Genomic DNA, 27,009 nt, shown 5'->3' on the forward strand with positions numbered 1-27,009 from the left:
TCCATCACGCACCATAACTCTGATGGCGTCTGTAAAATCATTGGTTGGTAGCAACGAAAGTTCCTAGACGCAGGAGCAAGGTGCAGGATATATTATTCGTTAGGTGTAATTCGTCATACATTATGATTAGTCTACAAACACTTCTCACTAAATCCGCCTACCTACGTTGAATGAAAATGGATGTAGCACAATGATTCCAATTAGCTGTATGCATTCCATAAAGGGAAGGGGTGACTGCCGGGTGTCGTTTTTGATTTAGGATTAAAACATATCGGTATCGAGGGAACATGGTATTACAGTAAACAGCCTAATAAAAAAATGAAAAAAAACTGGAGATGTTATAGAAGATTTAGGGGAATGAAATCCATTTAACGCCATCTTAGAAAGAAAAAAAAAGTTCTTTAACGGGAAGGATCAAATCTAGAGAACCCACTACAGAGATTTAAGAAGAAGAGGGTAAAAAATCCCCCGCGATGGATACACGGCGAGATAAGAAATGCAGCTTAAAGCTTTAAAAGCTTTCTAAAAAATGTTATTGTATAACTAATACCAGAGAGAGAGAGAGAAGCGCTTAAGCTCTTTTCCGCTTCTTATTATTAGATCTTCGAAATGATTTAGCTTCCGTCCGTTATGATGAAGAAAGTTGGATACTTATCAAAATCTCCACTTTAATGTTATTTTAAAAATTTATTTTTGTTTATTTTTTTTTTGTTTTATTTATTTTTGCTATTTTTATTTTATTTATTTATTTTTGCTATTTTTATTTATTTATTTATTTATTTTTGCTCTTTTTATTTATTTATTTATTTTTGTTATTTTTATTTATTAATTTATTTATTTGTTATTTTTATTTATTTATTTATTTACTTATTCTTGTTATTTCTATTTATTTATATCTTATGGTTATTTCTATTTATTTATTTATTAGTTCTTTTGGCTTAATCAAATTCCGGGAATAGGATCTTGAAACTACATTTAATTAATGAATTTATCAATTATCTACGGGAATTTTGTAGAGAGAAATAATGGACAATGTTTTTCTATTTATTTGAAAGTGCCCTTAAATTATGTATCTAACTTCAATAATAACTAATTAAATTAGGCCCGAATATATGGTGCCAATATTCTCCTAATTAAAAAGAACAATTATAGTTTAACCCATTCCTTGAAAGCAGCATTAAAGCTACAAGTATCACGCCCCTCGACTTACAAAGAGAAATTTGAGTGAGTGAGAGAGAGATGGAAAAATTGTAACTTTTTTCTTTGAGGGATTTTTAAAATATCATCAACTTGAGGATTTATGCGATCATCTAGATTGCAATGAGAGTGTATTAAATAGACAAGAAATGTCAGAAGCCAAGGCGGAAAAACGTGGCCTGAAAAGATAGCGAAGCGACCATTTCATTTTTCAATTTTTTCTCATTTCTTATTTCTTTCCTACTCAGGGTGGGCCTCTGCCAGTTTTAAAAAACGATGTGCAAAGAAAAATTATTTACTTCTAATGTAAACTTGATAAGAAATTAATATATATTGAGATGGGCTCGTTTAGGAGGAAGAATTCGGTGCTCGTGCTATGGAAGACGGTAGCTTGTCTAATGTATTTTGATAAAAATAAATTCGGAAGCATTTGATAAAGGGGATATCAAAGACATTTAGATTCTTAATATTTTTTTGTTAAATATCATTTTACAAGAGCTGGTCTATTTTAGCATTTATAAATGGCTACTAGTAAAAAATTCACCAGACGTTGTCCTTCAGTGAGCCGGTCGGGATATTGTTTATTTTTGGTTTTGGGTTGCCATTTTTAAAGATGGCGGCAAATTGAAGTCCAAAAGCTTACCATAAGACCCGTTTATAGGGTACAGGGAACCAATGTACTAAATGATAAATTATTCTGTTGAAATTCACAGATGTTATTCCAAAAATAAAGTTATTTCTACATTTCAAGATGGCCGCGGATTTGGAAAAATATTTCTTGGTACTTGCCTACTACTTAAGAGTAACGTCTCTTCAAAATTTCACTCATCTAGTTAAAGTTGTTTGGTCTGGGCGTTGATTTATAAAATCAGTAAATTCTTTATTGTAATTTTTAATAAAACTTAAAGGCAAGGATCAAAACTGAAGCAAAAATAATACAGGTTCATTATCTCTTTAAAGTCCCTCAAAAATAAATAAATAAATATAAAAAAGAATAAAATGATTTATATACATGTAGGGCAACTTATCTTCTTTCCCCCCCCCCCTCTCTCTCTAAGGTACAGGTAAACAATTTCGTACATCTCCTCTTTCTCAAATAAGGAAAAGTATTTCCGTTTTGTTTTTTGTGTATTTCTTTTAGTTCGATATAATGTATTTATATATATATATATATATATTACTAGGTAGTAAATAAGGATTTCTATCCTGGGAAAAAAAAACAAAACTAGTTTTGGGAGATCTGCCTAGTCCTAACAGTAGCAGATCGAGAGAGAGAGGGGCCAGGCAAATTTATCAGGAGACGTATCGTTTTTCAGGGCTCAGGTAGTCCGTGAAAACGGATAGTCTGCCGTCGAAAGGCGTTGTCCTTATATACGTTAAGACTATAGAAAGCCGAACCGTAGTCAGAGCGAGAGAAGCAATCGGAATAGGCCTAACGACAGTTCCTCCTAAAACCGGAATCGTGGACGAGAAATCATGAATATATGTCCTATTTCCAAGTGCATAGCCACACGCTCCTTTTATAAATATTACAGAGGAAGGCTATTAATTGAAGTAAAGATTCAAGGCGTACCAAGGAATGCGACAACTCTTTCTAATATATAGTTTATAGACTAGGTCGAAGAATTTATACCAACCATTTACACCAGGATACAAGGCTACTTGGCGGACAAAGTGCATGCCGTACCAAGTAGTCTCGACTCTTGGTGTAATTGTAAAAAGTGTCAATCATTCTATTATATATGTATTTGTTAATATTAATATTAATATTAATATTAAGAAATTCAATGTTATGACTATCCAGAGAGAATTATAAAAAAAAAGAGTATAGTCTCTAGATTCTTGAAATGTGCTTTCACAAATGTTCATTAAATAATTATAATTAATTGTTTTTGGTCCAACCCTCTGCGTGACGTAGACACTTTCACCCCTCCTCCATCTCCCTAAGTAGTGTAGCAAACAAAAGACTAGAATCAACCTTTGACCTAAGTCTTTCTACTTCTCTCCTAATCCGTTTGTTAACTTTAACAGCTCATGAATGGTAATTACTGAATCGAACTGAATTCTACAAGCCATTCAGTCCGTTGCAGATAGCATTTTGAATTGCACAAGTCACAAATAACTGGCAACACTTGTCTGCGCACTATCTTAGTCCATAGTTGTTTGGGAACAAAGTACTTAATTAATGATCAACAAGACCTTAAGATAAATGTAATTAGTTCAACAAGTCTAGCGCATCCCCAATTACAATATGACAAAATTTTACTTCGAACTAACTTACTTCTGATTTCATAACTAGAACTGTGATGGATTCTCTCGTTACACACACAGAGAGAGAGAGAACCAAATCAGATAAACAATAGAGAAAGGCCCCGCAGTATGTAGCACACAGCGCGAACGCTTATAGTGTTATGTAACGGTAGTAGGTATACTATATGCGTGGGAATGGCGGGAATTAGAGGGGGAGGGGAGTGGGAGAGGTTTTGGCGCGAAAATCTTGATGAACGAGATTTATTTAGGTTCCCGCCCGGTTCGGCTAATCAGATTAGTTAGGGCGGAATAAGCTTTCATTGCCAGCTAGCGTCTATATACACTAAACTTTGTACGAGTTACTAAAGTGAATGAAATTACGCGTCTAAATTAGAGAAATATGTATAGAAAAGTATGAACTTTTTGGCCTATAACTCTATTAACTTACTAAACTCGAATATAGGTGGCTGAAACCACGTGGTTTTGACCAATTGTCGGAATGGCAAAATAGCAGAGGATCGAATACAAATCTCTATATTAGGAATGGGTTAGGTTAGGATGCGGGGATTACATTTTCAAATTAAACTTGTCTGCTGGTTTTCTAAACATTATGGTCAGTAGTGTCATAAGTTTATAAGATATGTTCCTCCATAAGTTTGTCGCTAGTTACAAACTGTAGCTTGTCATGAAGTGAGGGGGGTAAATCATAGATTCGAGGTAAAGCGACGCATGCCTGGTGAGGCGCTGTCAAAGGCTTAGTAATGTAGACTAAATAGGACCTAGATGGAAGTTCTGCAAAACTAACCACCGAGTGTAGGACTTCAATTCTCGCTTGTCGTTCTGCTAGAACTAGCTCGAGCTGTAAGTCTCTCAGTAGCATTACGAAGTATAAGTAGTGTCATACTTATGGTAGGAACATATCTTATAAACTTATGGTAGTATTAAGAGTCGCTTTGCTACAGTATATCGACTAAATGTACACCGAACAATTAAAGGATTTGCCTTATGACTGTAGCTTCTAACTCGTATATTGTTTCCTATTAAGGTAACTCCATTAATATCAAGTTCACCTTATACACGCCTGTTGAATTAGGGACTTTTAACAAATAAGATGTCAATATGGAAAGGTGTATACGGATTATACAAAAACTTAATCCCCTGGATTTAATTGTAAACATGATACAATTGAGAGATGTTGAATAACTGCACGAGAGAAGTTTAGGATAATTGTCGGTATCTTTGGAGTTACGATGAATGGTAACGTGAAATCATTACGAAAATTAATACACACAGAGAGCGAAGTGAAGGAAATTCCAAATTTAACCTTTCTTGATTATTAGTCAGTCTATCAGGACTTCATTTATACAGGGTGTTTCTGATAAGTCTACCATAAATTAAGGGGGATGTTCTTTGGGAAAACGATTTTGAGTCGAAAATGATAACTACTATCTCCATTTTGACCTAAGGGCCACTGTTTTCAAGTTAAGATTGTAAATAGTATTTTACGGATGATCCCTTTTAAATTTAATTAAGAAACTGAAAGACAATAATTTATAATTTAATTTAGGGGTCATCCCTAAAACTACAGTCAGTCAAATTATAACTCGAAAACAATGTCCCTTGTGGATTCAAAATGGAGACAAAAGTTATCCCATTTTCGACTCCAAAATCGATTTCCCAAAGAACATGATTTATGCATACAGACTTATCAGAAACACCCTGTACATATACGCATAACATTTTGGTACATTCTTAAAACCATGCATGTTGCAATACACTTTTCATTGTACATATTAAATACGAGTAACTTAGACCAAAAGTATATAACAAAGTAGTGAAATGAAAGTGAAAGTAAGCGAGTAGTAGATAGATGAATGTCTAAAATTCCCCTAAGGACAGAAAAATAAGTATAAGAAAAGTCAAGAAGCCGTCTTGGTCGAGAGTTTGCCATCTCATTCTTCCAAGAAAAATCCCTGCGATCCGAAAATCCCATATGGATGTCCAATCCAATATAATACTGAAATGCCTGGGGTCGTATTAAATCCGGGTAAGCGGGTGTGATAGGTTAAAGGACGTTGGGGTTACCTTCCATGGTATTAACACTCACCCCGCGTCATTATCCCCTTTCGGACAACAGGGTACGTCCCAACCAATAAAGTCGGCACTCGTCAAAGAAAATTAAAACTAACTTTTTGGTGTTGGCGACCATGGCCAAAAGTTTCTTAATAAAAATTTGGTGACTTAGACGATGGGTTGGGTAGGGTTGGGTTGGCAAGGAGTGATGAAAAAGAAGAAGAGACTGCTATTAAAAAGCTTAGGATGAGTTTACAATACGTTTCGTGTCTAAAATGCTATAGAACTTTAAGTATTCTCTGCCTCGTTTAGATAAGGGTATTATAGCTTAGTACACGTTGAATATTGCGTCTGGAATCAACTAGACTCGTTAAGATCCAAGAGGATGAGGCACGGACAGGATGGATGTAAAAAGTAAAACCAGACCGAGGCTTAATTGTAAAACGGGAACTAAGGGGAAAACAAGGCTTTGCAAATTTTTCAGTCTGTTTTTTATTTTTTATCTTATGCGCAATTCTTTTTTCTCTCTCTCTCTGTGTGTCTCTCTCTCTCTCGCTCTCTCTCTCTTTATATGGTAGTAAGCAAACAGCTAGCCACTAGGCCTAATATCGCTAAAGTCCGTCCTGCTTTTATTACAGTTTCCCAAAATTCCAAAAAACAAAAAGATAAAAAAACAAAAAAAAAACAAAAATAGAATCTATAGAGAGAAACTAAAAGAAAAAGAACGCGACTTCAAACTGTCAGCGTTTACTTTTAAATTGCTTCAAACCCTGCAAACCAACACACACAAAAAAGAGTATAAAGTTTTTGGGGAAATTTTGCAGCTAATGCAAACCTTACTGGCTATAGTCAACCCAGCCACGAGACTAGACTCGAGTCCACTGTTTTTCTACACGGGATTTCAGCAATAATAAAATACAAAAAAATTGCCAGGTCTTTTTTTTTCCTGGGGTTGGTTTTTATGTTTGTCTATTGAAAGTTTCAAGCTTCAATCAAATAATGGTTTGAAGAAAACTAAACTATAGCTGCAAACTCAAAAGGTCTCTCTCTCTCCGTGCATGCCTTTTTCTTGTTGTAATTTAAAAATAAAAATAAATGTTATTCAACTAAACGATGCCCATTATTCCCAAATGTCACGTTTTCTTTTCTGACAACTTTGACGAGAATTTTACTTTTAATCACGTAACGTTCTTGCGTCAGTAAATACCAGAATAACTCGATCACGCTGTGCTTGGTGTACTTGGAAGTATTATAATTATCCCACATTAAAATCGGTACTTCAATTTGTATTAAATTATAATTTACTGAATTCGTTAGACATTGCAAAGATAAGGGCCATAAAAACAAAATAGTCGAGTTCTTTTTCTCAAATCGTCGACATTTGTTTTACAAATCGTCGAAATTTGCTTTCAAATCGTAGAGATTGTACTCAAATCGTCGAGTTTCATAATAATTTATGAAAATGGTGATTCAAAAATGGTGGTACTACCGAAGTACAGTGGGATGATTCCATGGGAAAACAATTTTGATCCTGAAATGTAACTTCTATGACTGATTTTGCAATAATGGACATCCCCTAAACAAGTTATGATTAGACTGCTTTAAGTAATTAAATTAGAAATCACTGCCTTTCAGTTACTTACGTTAAATTTAAGGGGCCATCTCTAAAACACTCCAAACATAAATTGTTTGGGGCGTCCCATATGGAAAAATCAGTCATAGAAGTTACATAATTTTCGACACTCAAAATTGATTTCACATAGAACCATCCCACTGTATGTACTTCGGTCCTCTCATTTTGGAACACCCTGTACATCCAGTCATAATATCTGATGAAAATAAGCCTCATTTAATTCACCTCTTCACATTTAAAAAAAAAGGAAAAAAAGGGGGTTCCTTTTCCAAACTTATCACACCTTAAAAATGATAAAACATATACCTATATAAAAAATATCACATCTACGCAACATGGATATAATATTAAAAACTAAAAAAATGGCGTTAAAAAGTTATATCACAAAACCAAAACTGGACGAGTAGAAAAAAAAGTGTATATAAAATAGTCCAAGAGTTGGTACGTTGGAAGCGAGAAAAAAACCATTAGAACATGCTAATGTCGTTCATATAGCATCATAGAGCCGTGGGCCATTTCCTTCCTAACCACGACCCCCCCCCCCCAGTCTGGCCACAAAGCCAGTAATAGTTCCAACGGGAATGCATACAGCTACTGGGAATAATTGTGAACCCATATATCTCCCATGTTAATTTCTACTTGGGTATTGTGGGTATACCGGGCTTGAGAACTTACTATCCCCGTCACGTTTCGTAATTCTGACTCTTGCGCGCAAGATACAACGCAATAATTTGCAAGGTAAAATTCGTCATACATAATTGTTTTGATATGTCCTTATTCTTTGTCTTGTAACATAATGAGACGTATAAACTAGAATAACTATTTAATCATATTTAATGATTTAATGAAAAACATTTACAGAGGAGACATTTGAGTTCGTTATACATAGTTGTCCTGTCACTACTAGTCTGACTCAGCTAGATTCCTAGTACAAAAGTATTGATATAGAGACAAGAATGATACTCTATGTTTTGGTTCAGTTCAGTTCAGTTCAGATATTCTAACAATTATGATCACTCTAGCTAGCTATTACCACAAAATCCGAGTATAGATATGTTAAGTGAAAATTGATATAGTACGAAATGATTCTTAGTAGCTGTATACATTTCCTGTTCCAATGTATGTGCCTCACAAAAAAAGAAGATCCCAGTGAATTCGCACCCTCTCTTGGAGGTTTCCCTCTCCCCCATCTTTGTGGAAGCGCAAGAGCAAAAGGAGGATACCGAAAAGGATGGGGAAAAAAAGAGAAGAGAAGGAATTACCCCCGAAGGTCTTTAAAAATATGAAACGATAAAAGGTATAAAAGCTTGAAGCTACCTTTCCTCGGTCGGTTTTTATGATAAAAGTTCATCTCAATTTACTTTATTTATTCTCACATTATGGAAGAAGGTAAACTATATAGGAAGGAGCCTGCGAGGGACAAAAAAATATATATTGCATCTTTTCATTGTTGTTTTTTATAGACTTTATCGCCAGGTTTTTTACAATATTACTTTTTCTTTCTAAACTTGTGAAAACGGTTCCACGCACTTAAAAATGGGATAAGCGAGAAGATGATGTGTGACATAGAAAAAAGAAGGGGAATGGATAATTTTTTTTTATAAAGGTTGGATGCTTGATTATATGTCTCTGAACCATTTTTATATATTTATATATAATATCTTTTATAATATATAAAGAAAAAATTCTGTTTTTCTGTTTTTGATTTTATATTCTTTAGCTCGCAAAATTGATAAAAACATTTTCGAGTCAAAATCTCCTCCTTAAGAACATTTTCGAGTCAAAATTCCCCAAAGAATATTTTCGACTCAAAATTCCCCAAAGAACGTTTTCGACTCAAAATTCCCCAAAGAACATTTTCGACTCAAAATTCCCCTAAGAACATTTTCGAGTCAAAAATTCCCTAAGAATATTTTCGAGTCAAAATCTCCCTAAGAATATTTTCAAGTCAAAAATCCCCCAAAGAAAATTTTCGACTCAAAATCCCTCAAAGAACATTCCCCTTTAATTTATGGCAGACTTATCAGATACACCCTGTATAATAATCATCTTACATATGCTATAAAAAGTAAAGAAATATTTGGACTAATCTTTACGAAAGCATTTTTAACAAACATTTACAATCTTTATACTTTCCAATAAGCTGAATTAATAGTTATTTTATAAAATATATTTCAGTCAATAGGTTAAAGGCCCTTAACACCCCTAAGAGCAGTTTGTCAATCATGGACTTGAATTTAATCCCAGCGAACTAAATATACGCGAATATTGTAAAACCCCTGGAGCTAAAATCCGTTCAACTCGGCATGGAACTTGATTGAAGTTAGTACAGTAACTAATCAAAATCGAGGGGCTAATCACCACTGTATGATTTGAAAGTCCCTGTACACCGATTACGTTTTAGGTGTGTAATCATTTTAGCACTGTCACGGGCAGGACTTCTAAATATTACGCGTAATCAATTTAGTACAGTCAAAGGTACAGCGGAGTACACCGATTACACTGAGTGAGCAGCCCCTCGATCAGAATCGTGTTAAGCTTAAAGTAGCGTTAGAAAAGCAGAAAGTCTAGCGTAGCTTCTATTAAGACGATAACCGCAAACGCATTTATAAATTTATATTCAGTATAAGAAGCTTTGAGATTTCAATGTAATCCGATTAAAGAACTCGGTCAAGCTATAAATCATTTCAATGATTTGTGGGAATATTTCTAAATTTTGATAGATATTGAACGAGGATAAGAAGTATATCAATTTCAATTATTCCTAGTATCTGTATGTATTCCTGGTTCCAAACACAAATATAACAGTAACTAAAGATTGGACTACCATCCCAGAGTAAATTGTAGAACAATTTTAAACATTTACACCAATTCCAATCGTTCAAACATAACGCAAAATTCATCTTCTTTCTAGAGCACTAATTATGCGTTAACAAAGTTTCGAAACGTGCATTACAACTCCTCTCCTACTTCCTCCATCTTTTCTTGAGTTTTAATCTAAACACCAATGTTCGTGAAAATGCAAGCGATATTAAGGGAAGCCATAATTAACCATACCATAAGTTCATATGATATGTTCCTCTCATAAGTTTGTCACTGGTTACAAACTGGAGCCTTGTCATGAAGTGAGTGAGGTAGGTCATAGATTCTTGTGGTAAAGCGACATACGCCTGGTTTTGGCGCTGTCAAAGGCTTAGTAATGCAGACTAAATAGGACCTATTGGAAGTCCCTCAAAACTAAGTAACCGAGTGTAGTACTTCAATTCTCGCTGGAAATAGCTCGAGCTGTAAGTCTCTCAGTAGCATTACGAAGTATAGGTAGTGTCATACTTATGGTAGGAACGTATCTTATAAACTTATGCAGTAAAATCCCTACGCGGCGCGTGTTTCTCTACCTTTTGATTCATTGTCTCTAATTTCTGAAATACAGGAACGGGAAAGCCGAGAAGATTTTCACCGGTTACAAATATTTGGATGAACATTTTCGTGTATGTACCTTTTATTTTTCCAGCTGACAAGTCTCATAAATTCAGAGAAACGAATTCGAGTCCTTCCTTAGCTAAGCCTACGTAACTCGTAACGTGAAAAGAGTAGGGCTAGGGGGTCCAGGTCTACAAGGAGAAAGTAAATTATGGAAATGGTCCCCGGAACTCGGAACTAGGTTCTTCTTGGAAGGCATGGAGGAAAAGGATTAAAAGGAGCAGCGGAAAAGATATTTCATTGTATCATCGTTAAAAAAATAAAGAAACACAAAAGACGATTTCTCTCAGACCGTTTCAACCCATTTAAAACCCTAGAATGCAGTACACTGATTTGGAAGTGTAAGAATTAATTGGTGATATGGTTCGGTACTTGTTTTAGATTTTTTTGTATGGGCGAATTGACTTGTAATTACGTTTCATTATCCATTATATTACTAATTTTTTCTGCTAACTAGAATTATTTTAAGATACTTTATCACGGTTCAAACTACTTTTGGAAAATTGGTTACACTGACATTTCCAGATTTTTCCCGTGTATTTCCAGGTTTTTTCCTCTTATATTTCCAGGTTTTTCCCCACATGCACATCCCTAACATTTAAAGGTTTTTTCTTAGAAATATCCCAGATTTTTCCAGGTTTTTCCCCTTATATTTCCAGGGTTTTTTCCCCACATATATCCCTAACATTTCCAGGTTTTTCCCCTTATATTTCCAGGGTTTTTTCCCCACATATATCCCTAACATTTCCAGGTTTTTTCCCCACATAACCATCCCTATCCCAGATTTTTCCAGGTTTTTTCCCCACATAACCATCCCTATCCCAGATTTTTCCAGGTTTTCCCCATATATTTCCCAGAGATTTCCAGGTTTTTTCCCTATATATTTCAATGACATTTCGAGATGCAAGACCACCTAATAACTGCAGAAGTGGTTTATTGGACTTGGAGTAAAATTATGGGAGTAGTTTTTTAAGTTGAAGCTACCCCTTCAGAGGAAACTTACTCAAGCCTCACAAATTCCCAGATTTTCCCTAAAAAATATAAATTTACCTGAGTTTCTAGTGAATTTTAGTCAAAAATTTATTTCCCTGACATTTAGCCTACTGCTGATAAGATAAACCGTAACTTAGTTAATTACAAAGACCTTAATGTCAATATAATTTCACGAGGGAAGTAAACTTTCCATCATGAGGATAGAGGCCACCAACCATTTCATCTTAGAACAATGTAACGCGTAAACCGTTTTAGTTAAACCTAATGGAATCGTCTACCTTGTTATCTATTGTACGAATGCAGTTGAATAAAAACCCCAAGAAAACACTTTAATCTTTAATTAAAAGCCAAGAAAACTCGAATAAATAAGGCGGCGTTATACTAGGCCTAGTTCTGAAGGCAAAAACGTATAGTATACGTGCATGAGAATCTGGCGAAACTGGAAAGACAGTAAATCTTAACTCCAGCTAGGGAAGAAGGCCGGCTTTTCACGAGTTGTTGTACCTTAAATTTCTAAACCTTCTTTTGGCGCCTAGCTGGAAAAGAATTTCCTTGGCGCGCCAACTTCTCAAGGGAAAGTAAAAATAAAAATTTAATAAAAATGAATTCAACGTGTGTTAGGGAGGGTGTTACCACCGAATATATGAAGAAGAAGAAGAAGAAGATTTACAAGTCTGAGCGAAAAGACTTTGAAATTAAAATACATTTGTTTAGAAACGTTTTTAGTTTTTTGGAGATGCTTACTACAATGTAAAATTTGGATTATTTTGTACAGGAGATTCCGGTATAAGTGCGGGCAGTTTATCGGGTTTTTTTTTAAATTGAATTAAAGTTGATATTCGTCTTCAGCACCTTTAATTTAGTCAGAAACAATGATATTTGTTTTGTCGAAAAAAATATTTTTGGTTTGTAAAAAATTATTTATTAATTTAACTTTTGTAATTTAGCCATTTCGCCTATGTCTTCATTTCGATTTAAAGAATGAGGGGGCTTGAGTCTTACTTTTTGAAAAATTATTTTCCATGTATTATGTTTATTTTGAAATATTCAAAAAAAAAACTATAAAACATTTCCTACGAAAAGGTTCAATAATTTTTGAGGATGATAAACACGAATTTTTAATTTAAAAAAGTGTCCGGTAAACTGTACTTGTTCCGACGCCAAGATTGTGGTAATGCACATTTGTAAATATAAAAATACCCAATAAAAATCAAAGTTATAAAAAAACTGATTTAAAGTGAGTAGGCCTATATTATAAAAATTAAATAATAACAAATAGAAATTAATTCCACTGTAGCATTCTTCTCACTCTGAGCTCATTCAAAATCAAAATAATTAAAAACAGCGCAGAGTCTGTATCAATCACTTAACGATTTCCGAGTCGAAAGAGAGTTTTGGCTATACAGGGTGATCTAATAAGTTCGACATAAATTAAGGGACACTGTTTTCGCGTTATGATTTGATAAGTGTTTTAGGGATGACCCCTTAATTAAATTATTAATTATTCATTGTCTAAATCAGTTTCTTAATTAAATTTAAGGGGTCATCCGTAAAATACACCATCCAATCTCAACTCGAAAACAGCGTCCCTTGTGGCAAAATGGATATAGAAGTTACATTTGATTTCCCAAAGAACATCCCCCTTAATTTGTGGATGGAAGACGTATCAGAAACACCCTGTACATATAGTCATAGGAGCGTATTAACTTATTAAATACGGCGACTTAAACACGGTAGGGAGGGAATTGAAGGTGGGAAATAAGTTCGATTCGGATGAAGGATCCGTCTTCCTTCCATCCATCCCTCTTGGGGATGAATTTCTAATTAATTCCGGGTGAAGTTTTAATAAACCGAATCTAGCAAGTAGAACGGAAAAGAGGTTAATAGGGGGCAGAAACTTCAGCCTGACAAAAGTTCCCTATAAATATATATTTCAGAGTCATTTATAGACCTAGCCAGGAATACATACAGCTACTAGGAATCATAGTGCCCGTTGGATGTTAATTTCTGCGCGGGTTTTGTGGGCCGGGCTTGCATGAGAACGCCTCATAATTCTCACTTCCGATTTCACTAAATGGAGGGTGAAAAGGAAAAATGATTTTTTATCTATTCTTCCACTAATTTTAAGACCAATCTGCATAGTGAAAATCCAATAAATAACACCAAATTATTTTAAAATTACAATTAGTTCGAAATTTCATGGATAACTTTAAATAAGCACCTCCGACCAATCGCGTAATTCCCTGCCTTTTAGTTAACAAAAGACCATTGTCTCTTCGCGCGCAAATCTCATTAAATCTAGTGATAAATTACATTTGACACAGAGTGTGCCATGAGAATTTTGTTAACAAGAAGGAATGGCGTTACGCAATTGGTCCGAGGTACTTAATTAAAATTATCCATGAAATTTCAAACTTTTTGTGTTATTTCTTCGATGTTTCACTATGCAGATAATTGGTGTTATAATTAGTAGAAGACTCGAGAAAAAATCACTTGATTTTTCATTTCACCCTCCCTTTAAAGTTGGTAGCAACTTGAGGTCCTAGGCACGCGCGCAGCGAGATAGACCATTCGCCTAGAACTAGATACGTTGAGAAATGTACACAATGATTCCTATTACAGCTGTATGTATTCCTGAAAATAGGTTTTAAATATTCTCGGGCTAAACAAGGTTACTATATATGACAATCATCTCAATTTAAAATTCTACTTCAAAGCGAAAGGAATTCCGAGGAAAAATGTGTTTGATCCGCGACTCTGTTCAGTCAGGTGCGACGTGTAACCGGACAGAGAGTGAGAGAGAAATATCTCAAAGTGGAAAAGGGTTCGAGAGAAAACATTACCCAAAGTTAATATAAGATTCTCAAAGACTTCTCTATCACGGCAACTCACCGTTTTAATTATGATGTGTATTTTGTAAACGGAACTGGGCCAAAACTGATTGGGTTTTAGCGAACAGAAATTAAAGTTCGTCTCAGATAATAATGCAATTCCGAATCATTCATTGATCGTATTAAGATTTAAGGAACATTTTTCGTGCAAATATAAGTTTATCATCGGACTTTAAATGACGTTTTCTAAGCCAAAATTGAGTGAAATTTTAGACTTTCAAAATTAAAGTAATTCATGAAAATAGATCGGGTTACTAATTCTAAAGAAGTTTTAGTTCAAATGGTCATTGGTCAAAGAAGATCAAGCAAGGGAAGTTTGGTTTGTATAACAGAAATCTCTCTTTGCGAAACTTAGAAGGTCCATGTCTATATTCCGACGTTAATTTTAACTGCGCATGATCAGAGCAACACGTCAATTATACCATAAGTTTATAAGATACGTTCCATAAGTATGACACTTAATATACTTCGTAATGCTACTGAGAGAATTACAGCTCGAGCTAGTTCGAGGGAGAACGACAAGCGAGAATTGAAGTATTACACTCGGTTAATTAGTTTTGCAGGACTTTCATCATCTTATTTAGTCACTATACTAGGCCTTTGACAGCGCCTCACCAGGCGTCGCTTTAACTCGAATCTATGACTTACTTCAATCACTTCATGAAAAACTCCAGTTTGTAACCAGTGACAAACTTATGGCCTACATATCACCATAAGACTAGAGAGGCCGACGTCGGTAGTTTACGGTAGTTAAAGTTACAACAAACTTCCATGACTCAATCTTCCTTGGTGTTTGCTTATTCTAAGATTTCTAAATGAAACTAAAACAGAGCGAAGGGTTAAAGTTTCCCACACGATATCATAGCAGTTACCAACTCAGTGCAACAGGGTTCTAAAACCACCGTATAGACTACTGGATCTGAAACGATCCGCAACATTGAGAAGATAGAGGAGGAAGCGCTCCAGTTTTAAGAGATACATCTTGATTGGAGAAGGATAAATGTCCGAAAACAAGATCTCCATCCACAGCGGCCGGCCGGCCGGAGCAACCGGAACTATCTCTCTACCACTCTCCTATACTGCTTCTTACAAGCTGCATCTCCCTGGCTATAGCTCTTCATAGTTTCCTATTGGACTTTCAACCCCCATCCTAAACTCTTCCGCTATTACCCGTCCTTTAAACGAGCGATGATTTCAAAACACAGAAAGCCTCGAGATGGATTTGAAGCGACTTATATATATAACATTCTATATATCCTGTGATCCACTCTTTCAATCTAAGCCTCCTAAAAGGAATACTTAAACTATTCAAGAATCTTAGAGGAAAATGAGGAACAGAGGAAGTAATTTTTATCAACGGAAACGTATTGTCTCGGGTTTACATTTAACGTTTATAACAAAAAAATTAATTGTTGGGACGTTTTAAAAGCGGAATTAAAGTATCATTTAAATCGTAAAATTTTAAACACGCGCTACAAAAAGTGATATCTAGTTTATTAGGGAGAAGGTATAAGATACCTAAGTATTCGCGCGCCATAGTCCCAGTCCCCCTTTCAAAATACAAGGGGAGGGCGAAAAGAAGGCCGGGCTATTTCGCCTCTCCTCAGTCGGAAAATACCTAATTTTCGTCATTCGTGTCGCGTTGACGTGAGTTTTCAAGAACCAATGAGATGCTGGTTGTAATTTAGAGGCGGCGGGGATTAACTCCTACGTTTGGACCTACAACACTAATTTAAAAATTTTACATTTTAAAAAGAAATATTGTCCCTTCAAAATTAGGCGCTACCGGAAGTTAATGTAAGTTCCCTGTGACGTAGAGGGTCAAAAGTACACGAGAAATAAGGCTTAGGGCTAAGCCTAATCTTAATAGTAATGTTATTGCTAAGCACGTGAGTCGCGAGAGCTAGCGCATGAGCCAACCTCTGACGTAATTACAACGCGGAAATTGGAAAGTAAATAATTCCCGCGCATTTCGAATATCACAATTGATTAGAAGGAGAACTGCTTGGGTTTTTTAAATATTTCAAAAAATTGGTGAAATGTAAACCGATTTTAAGGAAACTTGTCTAATTTTAAAGAGAAAAATATCCCCTACCTCGTTAAATTGGATTTGAAAATGTGCGTTTTAAATGACACTTCGAATTTAAGTATACCTTTAGATTATATAAACTTCAAGTTGTAAGTAAAACTTAAAAGGAGACCAAGCACGTAGCCAAAGTCAACTCGGGACAGGACACGCGTCAGCCAGACGATGCCAAGGCCTGGGATGCCACGCAGTTGATGAGCGGTGAAATTTAATTAATGCCAAAACTCGAGTGTAATCCCGTAAAGGGTTTGTCCCGCTCAAAACCACCGACCGTCGAGCGACCCTTCTTCGACCCATGTGTCCCGCCCACCCTATACAGGGTGTTGCTGAAAAGCCTGTCAGAAATTAAGGGAGATGATGTTCTTAGGGAAATAGATTTCGAGTCTAAAATGTAACTTCTATGACATTTTGCTCCAAGACCAACTGCTTTTGAGTGTTTTAGGGATGGCCACTTACTTAAACTATTAATTAATCATTGTCTTTCAGTTTCTTAATTATTTAAATTTAAGGGTCATCCGTAAAATACTCCAAACATAACTAAGTGAAAACGGTGTCCCTTGTGGCAAAATGTAATAGCAGGGATAGATTTAATTTTAGAAGTAGGAATGGAGAACGGTTAGTATTTACTTCAGTCCGACTTATCATAGCCCAGTATAGAGCCCCTCCCTCCAACGCGTAACGAAAAGTTTAAATTATCTTATTGGCTGACTTAAACTACGTTTTGATGGCGTTGCTGACGGGGACGACGAAAAATACGTAATTTCTTTTTACCTCTGTCGCTATGACCCGCCTCTTCTTTCATACCCCCCCCCGTCAAGTGGAAGGGGGTCTGGGACTTTGACGCGCGCGCCCACATTACTCTATTCTCCATTCCTACTTCTAAAATTAAATCTATCCCTGGTAATAGCAATTACACTTTCGACTTTAAATTGATTTCCCAAAGAACACACGCCCCTCATAATTTCTAGCAAACGTTTCAGTACCACCCTGTATACCTATCACATTTAACCTTAAACTGAGTCAGTTTTGAAGGGCATCGGGAAGGAAAATCGAGATTTTATGGCAATCGACAGACGGTGGCTTGTTTTATAATCAGACGCTAAGTGTACGGTAGCTATAGCTAAGGATATTAGAATTCGAGACGTATCCAAAATCCAAAGGTCGATCACGTATTACAATAAGGGAGGCTAAAAATATTTCAACCTAAAATTAAGGCAGAGCGCGCGTGAGCTTCCTGTCTAATGAATGAAATTTCAAAATTTGCCTTGAAGTTGATTTCACCCCCGAACACCGGTGTAAAGCGGGTGGAACACATCTACAGGGGATGCTAGCCTAGCTCATCCGAAATTAGAGATTGTAGTTAGAAAATAAGTTATCGCGCTATACGGAGCCGATATTTGTTACGTAGGTATTAACCTTAATTTTATTCGTTAAAATTTTAAATAGGTAAATAAATTCTAATTTCGATAATTATTCAAAATAAATTAAACTTTCTATAAAGGGTTTTTTCTGATAAGTGTGATATAAATTAAAGTGTGTCTTTGTTCTTTGGGTAAAATTTAATGAAGAGAGTCATAGAACAGGGGCAAGAAGCGATATCTAGTTTACTAGGGAGAAGGTATTGTCTAAGTATTCACGCGCCATAGTCCCAGTCTGTATTGTTATGGTTCTAACAAGAACGGAGACGGGTTTTAGTTTAAAACGTAATGTTTATTACTCGCGGTCACAGAGAACTCTGATCGTTTATTACAGTTTTGGTTTATTAAGAAACCTCGTATTTTTAGGCCAAAGGTTTTTTATCATCTATTTTAACTATATGAGTCTTTCTTTAGAGAGCTAGATAACATTGGTTTTTTAGCTATCGCTACATCTTCCCTTTTCAGTTAAGGTGGGTTTTACATTAATATACATGATTCTTACACTAACATCAGTTTGACAGTTTAGAACAGCATAATTAATCTATCTGGACTTTTCCGGTGGCGCTGTGACCTTCTAACTATCGGATCTCTAGACTTCAAGTTCTGTGAATCCAAACGACCATCTTTTGACGAGGTGACGGATCTGGAGCCTGTTTGGTTGTCGGGTTCGGGCATTGGTCTTGAAATCGAACCCCCTGGAGCTGTGGCTGGATTTGGAGGGCTTGACAACCCTGAGACTGTTGCCGCTGTGGGAGATCTTGGCGTTGAATATCTGGCTGTTGGACATCTGTATATTAGCGATTCATCTCCTGTGTTGTGACCGGTGTTTCTACTCGGCCTTCTTTCATTCGCTTCGTTTCTGTTGTTGCGAAACGATTCCTTGACCAATCTCAGATGTCTTCGGTTTCTACGCCATCTTCCTCCTTCCTCTAGCTCGACTTCGTATGATCTGGGTGCTACTTCACGTATCACTTGACCTTTCCTCCTCCAGACTCCGTGCTGATTCAGTATTCGCACTACACTTCCTGGAAGAAGTGTAGTTAGTTCTTTTCCTCGCTCCTGTTGTTTTTTTTTCGTCGGTCTGTTGCTTTGAGTTTCTCTATCTACCCTGGGTAGTCTTGTTTTAAGCACTCTACCCATTAGCAGTTCTGCTGGAGACTTGCCATGTTCAAGTGGGGTGTTTCTAAAGCTCAATAGTCCCAGATGAAAGTCTTCTTCGGAATTTATGGCTTTCTTTAGTAGTCGTTTTGCGATTTGTACTCCTTTTTCCGCTAGTCCGTTGGACTGTGGGTATTCTGGGCTTGACGTCATGTTAATGAACCCATATTCGTCTGCAAACTCTTTGAACTCCTTTGAACTGAACGGCATGTTATCTGACATGACGATTTGAGGGATCCCTTGGCGGCCAAAAATCCGTTTCAGACATGAGATACTGATTTTGCTGACGTTGTTCTCAATGTCTCAACTTCTATGTATGTTGAATACGCGTCTATGGCGACCAGATAGTCGTTTCCCGCATTGTGAAACACGTCAGTCCCTATCATGTCCCATGGCTTGTCTGGTGTCTCTCTTATGATGTACGGCTCTTGGTGTTGTTTATATTGAAACATGTTGCACGTGGGACATCTTTTGCATTGATCTTCTATGTGACTGTTCATGTTGGGCCAGTATAGGCATTGTCTCGCCCTGCGGCGGCATTTCTCTATTCCAAGGTGCCCATCATGTATGATTTTCAGCATGGTGCTCCTCATAGTCTTGGGAACGACGATCCGAGATCCTTTTAGGATAAGCCCTTCTGCTTCGGTCAACTCGTCTTGAACGCTCGCGTATCCTGAGGTTTGTGTGTTTTTCTTTTCCCAGCCTTGATGTATTTGCTCCAGGACGCCTTGTAGTTCCTCGTCCTTTGCTGTTTCTTCTCGCAAGCGACCTAGCATTGACTGACTCACTGGTAATGAAGTAATTACTGCGTTTATGTGGACTTCGACTTCTTCATGTGTGTCTTTATCTTCAGTTGATCTCATTGGTAAGCTGGCTCGAGACAACGCGTCAGCTAGGATGAGGCTTTTCCCCGGGGTAAAGACGATCTTATATTGATATTTCATGAGCTTCAGAAACAGTCTCTGAAGTCTTGGTGGCACCTCTGCTAGTACTCTGTTAGCCATTGCTACTAGTGGCTTGTGGTCCGTCTCCAGGATAACCTCTTTTCCATAAATGTAGTTGTGAAACTTTTGACAACCAAACACGATTCCCAGAGTCTCCTTCTCGATTTGGGCGTATCTTGTCTCCGCTGACGTCAGTGTCCTTGAGGCATACGCTATGGGCGACCAGTTATCGCCCTGTCGCTGCATAAGTACTGCGCCCAGCCCGTCTTTCGAAGCGTCTGTGGACACTTTTGTATCCTTCTTTGGGTCGTAAAACTGTAGTACCGGTTGCTGAGTCAGCACTTTCTTGATGTGAGTCCACTCTTGGTGGTGCTCTGGCAGTATCTGATGGTCATCTACGCTCTGTTTTCTGAGGCTTCGCAAGCTTATAGTATGCGCGGAGAGGTTTGGTATATACTTTCCAAGGAAGTTCACAACTCCCAGCGCTCTTTGCACCTCCTTCTGAGATGTTGGCGTTGGCATCTTCAGAATTGCTTCTATTTTCCTGGGGTCCGGTTTGACCCCGCCCTTGGATATTACTTCTCCCATGTATGATACTTCTGTGACTTTGAATATGCACTTCTGTACGTTGAGCGTGGCTCTGGCAGCTTTCAGTCTAGACAGCGCTTCTCGGAGGTTGTGGTCGTGTTCAGGTCCAGATCTTCCCCATACTATGACGTCGTCGTGTAACGGTCTTGCGCCAGCCACGGTTTCAAATATCTGACTAAAGTGCTTGAAGAATATTTCTGGTGCCGATGCGATTCCAAATGGCAGTCTCTTGAAGCAGTATCGTCCATACGGTGTATTAAACGTCGTCAGTAACTGGCTGTCCGGGTCTAACGGAATCTGGTAGAACCCTGATGCCGCATCCAGCTTCGTGAAGAATTCGGCGCCTGATAGCTCAGCTTCTATTTCCTCTTTCGTTGGCAACTGGTAATGTTCCCGTAATATGTTTTCATTTAATGTTTTGGGGTCCAGACACAACCGCAAGGCTCCATCCTTCTTTTCCCGGATAACTAACGGGCTTACCCACTCTGTCGGTTCATTGACTTTTCTTATTATAGACCGTTTTTCCAGTCTGTCCAGTTCGGCCTTTAGCTTTTCTCTCAGTGAGTAGGGGATTCGTCGTGGTGGAACGATTACGGGAATGGCATTTTCCTTCAACCGAATCTTGCATGATGTTTTCAATCGCCCGATCCCTTTAAATACCGTAGAGAACTCGCTTATTATCCTTGTCCTGAACTCTTCCGGTTCTTCGGATGGATTTGGCTCTTCAGTTTTCACCATGTCTTCCTTTACTCTGAACTCTTCCGGTTCTTCGGATAGATTTGGCTCTTCAGGTTTCACCATGTCTTCATTTACTTCGTAGATGAGTCTCACTAACCCCAGATTCACGCAAGTTTCTCGACTCAGTATTGGTCTCTCCCCATGACCAACCAGGATCATTTCAGTTGTCACCTTCGAGGATTTTACTTCAGCTACTACTCGTATTGCGCCGAAAGTCTCGATTTTACTACCTCCATAGGCGCTGAGTCTAACAGCCGATCGCGTCACGGGTCTCGGAGACATCTTCTCGTAGTAACGTAGTGGCAACAGGTTCGCTTGAGCTCCTGTGTCTAACTTGTAGGGTACTGTGACTCCATTTACCTTGATTGGTACCACCCAATCAGCCGCGCTCTGTCGTGCCTCGACGGCGTCGATTATAAATTCCTCTTCACTGTCTGTCTCGCGCTGCACCTCATCGACGTCTGTTGCATTACAGGCTACGGCAAAATGATTCCGCCCTTCACACCTGTTGCAAATCTTCCCATACGCCGGACATCTCTTCCGCTCATGTCTCCTTTTGCAGCGTTGGCAGTCTACCATGTTGACCTCAGGCTTCCGACTTCTCTGTCGACGACTGGCAGCCTCGTTCGGCTTGCTGTGTTTTCCTTGTCTTTGTCCACAGTGACCTTGACTTCTTGTGACGGCGTCGACGTTTTCTGCCTTGGACCCGTCAGACCAATGTTGCATTTGTACTAGCATGGTTTCCGTTGCCTGACATAATTGTATGGCACGCTGCAAGGTGAGGTTTTCTTCCGCTAAAAGCGTCCGTCGGATTTTGAGATCCTTGGAACCGTAGACGATTTGATCGCGGATGAGCGAGTCCTCCAGTTGCCCAAAGTTACATGACTTCGCTTTGAGGCGCAGGTCAACAACGTACTGTTCGACGGTCTCTTCCTTCTTCTGCATTCTTTCGCGAAACACCAGCCTTTCGTAGGTTTCGTTCTTTTTGGGAGTGCAATAAGTCTCGAACTTGTCAACCACGTTGTCATAGGTTTTGGGAACGGCGACTGTGAAGACAAACGTGTTGAAAACGTCGATAGCTTCTTGTCCTGCAGCACGCAGCAACAAGGAGAGCTTCTGTCCGTCCGACCGGCCAGCGCTTGGAGCCGTGGCAACTTCGAAGAGTTCGAACCTTTGCCGAAATACACGCCATGCCGTGTCCGCATTACCGGATAAGTGAAGTTCCGGCGGTGGTCTTAAACCTTCCATTGTATCCGATAAAGCTCGTTCGCGAAGACGTGAGTCACGATTCTGACACCATGTATTGTTATGGTTCTAACAAGAACGGAGACGGGTTTTAGTTTAAAACGTAATGTTTATTACTCGCGGTCACAGAGAACTCTGATCGTTTATTACAGTTTTGGTTTATTAAGAAACCTCGTATTTTTAGGCCAAAGGTTTTTTATCATCTATTTTAACTATATGAGTCTTTCTTTAGAGAGCTAGATAACATTGGTTTTTTAGCTATCGCTACAAGTCCCCCTTTCAAAATACAAGGGGGGGACGTAAAATGAGGCCGGGCTATTTCGTTGCCTCTCCTCAGTCGGAAAATATGACTGTAATTTTCGTCATTCGCGTCGTGCTGACGTGAGTTTTCAAGAACCAATTAGATGCTGGTTGTAATTTAGAGGCGGCGGGGATTAACTCCGGACCTACTATACGTTTGGACTGGAGATAAAGCTGCTGGAAATGTGGCGCGAATTTATACCTTCTCCCTAATAAACTAAGGATACCACTTCTTGACAGGGGTCTATAACATTTAGTTATGTTTAGATATGTGCTCCCAAATATTAACTGCCCCCTAAAACAATTAAGGTAATAGCCATACACGTGTTTAGTAATTATCTTTACTTCACCGCAGCGTACGCACCATACACCTTTGCTATAAATAAAGATTCAGTAACGTTACTAGATTGAAATCTAACATGTCTTACAACACTATAATCTAATAGACCTTTCATCGTCCTAATTGAACTAAAATAAATCACTACTTAAATCATTTCAAAATAGGTTTAAAACCTAAAAAAAAACCAAACAAAAATTTCCAACTAAGAATCAATATAAATTCCAGATACACTTCAGAATTACAAGTACACAATCATTTCTCACAAACACAAAGATGAAGTTCAACATCCCCATCCTCACTTCACTTCCCATTTTATTAACCCCCCCCCCCTCCTTCTCCTTGCTCCCTTACATTACGAAACAGAAGGAAAATTGGAAATTCACGAGCTGTCTAAAACGGAAGATGAAAACCAATAACGAGCGCTTAGGCCCGAGAAATAATTTCCCCAATAAAACCGAGTCCCGCTTTTTTAATGAATACCCCCCATACCCTAACATAAAACTTTTCAAATCACAAATACCAAAAAAAAAAAGAAAAAACAACTCTCTAAAAGGAGAAACTTTCAAACATCATCTATCTAAAAACGCCCCTCTTCCCTCTCTACTTCCCAGTAACTTTTCCCACCAAGTACAATTCAAGTCCCACCCAATTCAATGATTCCTTTCAAAGAGATGCTGCTCTTCCACCTTCTGCATGCGGAACCAAGCCAATCGGTCTAAAAACAAAAACCATTCTCTCTCTCTCTTTCTCTCTCTCTCTTTCTCTCTCCCTCTCTCTTTCTCTCTTTTTTGTAAAATCCTCGTAACGAAAAATATCCAAAAAGCGGCAAAAAAATTGGTGAACCAATTTCACCCCAATCCTAAATATCCTGTCAATTTTAACTTCCTCTCCACCACATCCACTTCCTTTTATTCCACTTCCTCCCAAGCTCCTGCCGCCGGAATGCAACGCAAAGTTTCATCCCCCAACTACATTTTTTTTTTCTAAAAACCGATACGATAGCAAAAGCTTTATAAAAATCGATACAAAATTCAATTCAATTTAGACTCCGCAGTCCGAAAGAAAAAAATGAAAAAAAAAAGAAATATAGAAAAAATAAAAGCTGGGCCTTGGCGAGTTGTGTGGGAGGGGTCAGAGAACAGAGCGCTAACCAAAGAGGGGGGAAATATATATACAAGCTTATGACGACCGAATTAATATAAAAAACCCTTTCATTTCTTTTTTTAGGAGCAATTCCAAAAGTACAAACTCGTTCTCTCGCTCTCTCTCTCTATAACAGATCCCAGGTCTGTAGCTGCGATGAAGCAAATCGACGGAGGTCAGAGACTTGGGCCACAAAAAATTATTGTTGGATTTCGTTATGAAGTAATTCAAAATATTCTTGAATATTTAACGAATACGATTGCAGCTTTTCAAAAGCCTTTGAGCTTTAAAAAGTTCAAAGCGCTCAATGAGCAAAGTAAGATCATAACGCTCAAAGATCGAGGTAAGAACGGATCGTTCAGAGATTGAGGTAAGATCCTAACGAGCTCAAAGATCGAGGTAAGATAATAATGCTCAAAGATCGAGGTAAGAACGTATCGCTCAGAGATTGAGGTAAGATTGTAACGAGCTCAAAGATCGAGGTAAGATAATAACGCTCAAAGATCGAGGTAAGATCATAAGGCTCAAATATTGAGGTAATATAATAACGAGCTTAAAGATTGAGGTAAGGCCATAACGAGCTTAAAGATTGAGGTAAGGCCATAACGAGCTTAAAGATTGAGGTAAGATCATAAGGCTCAAAGTTCGAGGTAAGATAATAACGCTCAAAGATCGAGGTAAGATAATAACGCTCAAAGATCGAGGTAAGATAATAACGCTCAAAGATCGAGGTAAGATAATAACGCTCAAAGATCGAGGTAAGATAATAACGCTCAAAGATCGAGGTAAGATAATAACGCTCAAAGATCGAGGTAAGATAATAACGCTCAAAGATCGAGGTAAGATAATAACGCTCAAAGATCGAGGTAAGATAATAACGCTCAAAGATCGAGGTAAGATAATAACGCTCAAAGATCGAGGTAAGATAATAACGCTCAAAGATAGAGGTAAGATAATAACGCTCAAAGATAGAGGTAAGATAATAACGCTCAAAGATAGAGGTAAGATAATAGCGCTCAAAGATGAGAAGATTTCAGTCTTATGATCTTACCTCAATCTTTAAGCTTTAATGGTCTACTACGCGTCAGATTTCACTTCTTATTATTTTATAATCGCTAAATGTTCTTGGTAGAAATTAACAAATTCTTGTTGTTGATGTAAGGCCAAGGGGAAGAGGTTATAGTTTCAATTTAAGAGTTCTACGCGAATAAAACTACATTTTCCAAGACTATAAAGAGGCGAATTACGCTAAATTCCATATAGAAAATTGGCTCTGGGATGAACTTATAAAGAAGAAAAGCGTCAAAAGCAAAGCTATTTCAAATGGGCGCCCGCCAATTCTATGATTCATTTTAGTTCAAGTCCATCAATAACGCGGCGGGCACGAGCTCCCCTTGATTCCTACACTACATTCGAGGACTCCAAATTAATAAAGAGAAAGAGAAGGAGAGAAGATATTAAGGGCTTAGAAACCGCATTTCAAAGCTTTTCTACGTATTACACGAGTCACGGCGAATGGAATCACCTCTGAGTGGAGTCTCTCTCCAATCGGTTTGGCGCTCGAAAAGCTTATTTCGTATTTAGAGCTTAACCGAGAAAAAATCACCTTTAGTGAGAGGTGAGGGGTTGGCTACTCGCTACAGGGAGCCCAGCCGAAATTTTCAATTACTTATAGGAAAAATAGGATTTTTTTCTGGAATTATAGGATTTTATAGGAGAAAATACGTGTATTTATAGGAAAATATTGGACTAAAAATGCTTATATATAATTCTATTTTGGCTTAAACTATGTGGAAAAATAGAGGTTAATTTGTCTGCCGTCTGTGTGGAACGTTTATTCGATTGTATCTTTAAAAAATACTTTCGAGTTTCCCATTTAAAACCAATTCCAATTTCTATTTATAAATTTTGGACTAAAAAAATATTTCGGATTTTGAAAATTATATTTGGATTAAAAAATAGACTTTTTAAAATAATTGTATTTAAAAAATTAGGCTTTAAAAAATTAGATTTAAAAAAATGGCTTTAAAAAATTAGATTTAAGAAAAAGTTAAGATTTAAAACAAAATGCTCAAAAAAATTGAATATGAAAAACAATTCAATTTCAAAAAAAAAGTTCAATCTCAAAAAAAATTCAATTTCAAAAAAAAATTCTATTTAAAAAAAATTCAATTTCAAAAAAATTCAATTTCAAAAAAAATTCAATTTCAAAAAAAAATTCAATTTCAAAAAAAAAATTCAATTTCAAAAAAAAATTCAATTTCAAAAAACAAATTCAATTTCAAAAAAAAAATTCAATTTCAAAAAAAAAATTCAATTTCAAAAAAAAAATTCAATTTCAAAAAAAAAATTCAATTTCAAAAAAAAAATTCAATTTCAAAAAAAAAATTCAATTTCAAAAAAAATTCAATTTCAAAAAAAAATTCAATTTCAAAAAAAAAATTCTATTTCAAAAAAAATTAAATTTCAAAAAAAAAATTCAATTTCAAAAAAAAAATTCTATTTCAAAAAAAATTAAATTTCAAAAGAAAA

At 37.1% G+C, this 27,009-nt stretch overlaps 1 protein-coding gene across 6 annotated transcripts in view; it reads right to left on the minus strand.

The window, feature by feature from the left end:
• The window catches only part of LOC149691713 (agrin-like), a 390,035-nt gene that overhangs the window by 191,684 nt on the left and 171,342 nt on the right, over window positions 1-27,009 (minus strand). The gene's annotated exons all lie outside the window — the stretch shown is intronic.

This window comes from Phalangium opilio, unplaced genomic scaffold (assembly GCF_054372755.1).
Source record: "Phalangium opilio isolate 3A_F unplaced genomic scaffold, DU_Popi_V2 ptg000025l_1, whole genome shotgun sequence".
In the NCBI taxonomy this organism is placed as follows: Eukaryota; Metazoa; Arthropoda; class Arachnida; order Opiliones; family Phalangiidae; genus Phalangium; species Phalangium opilio.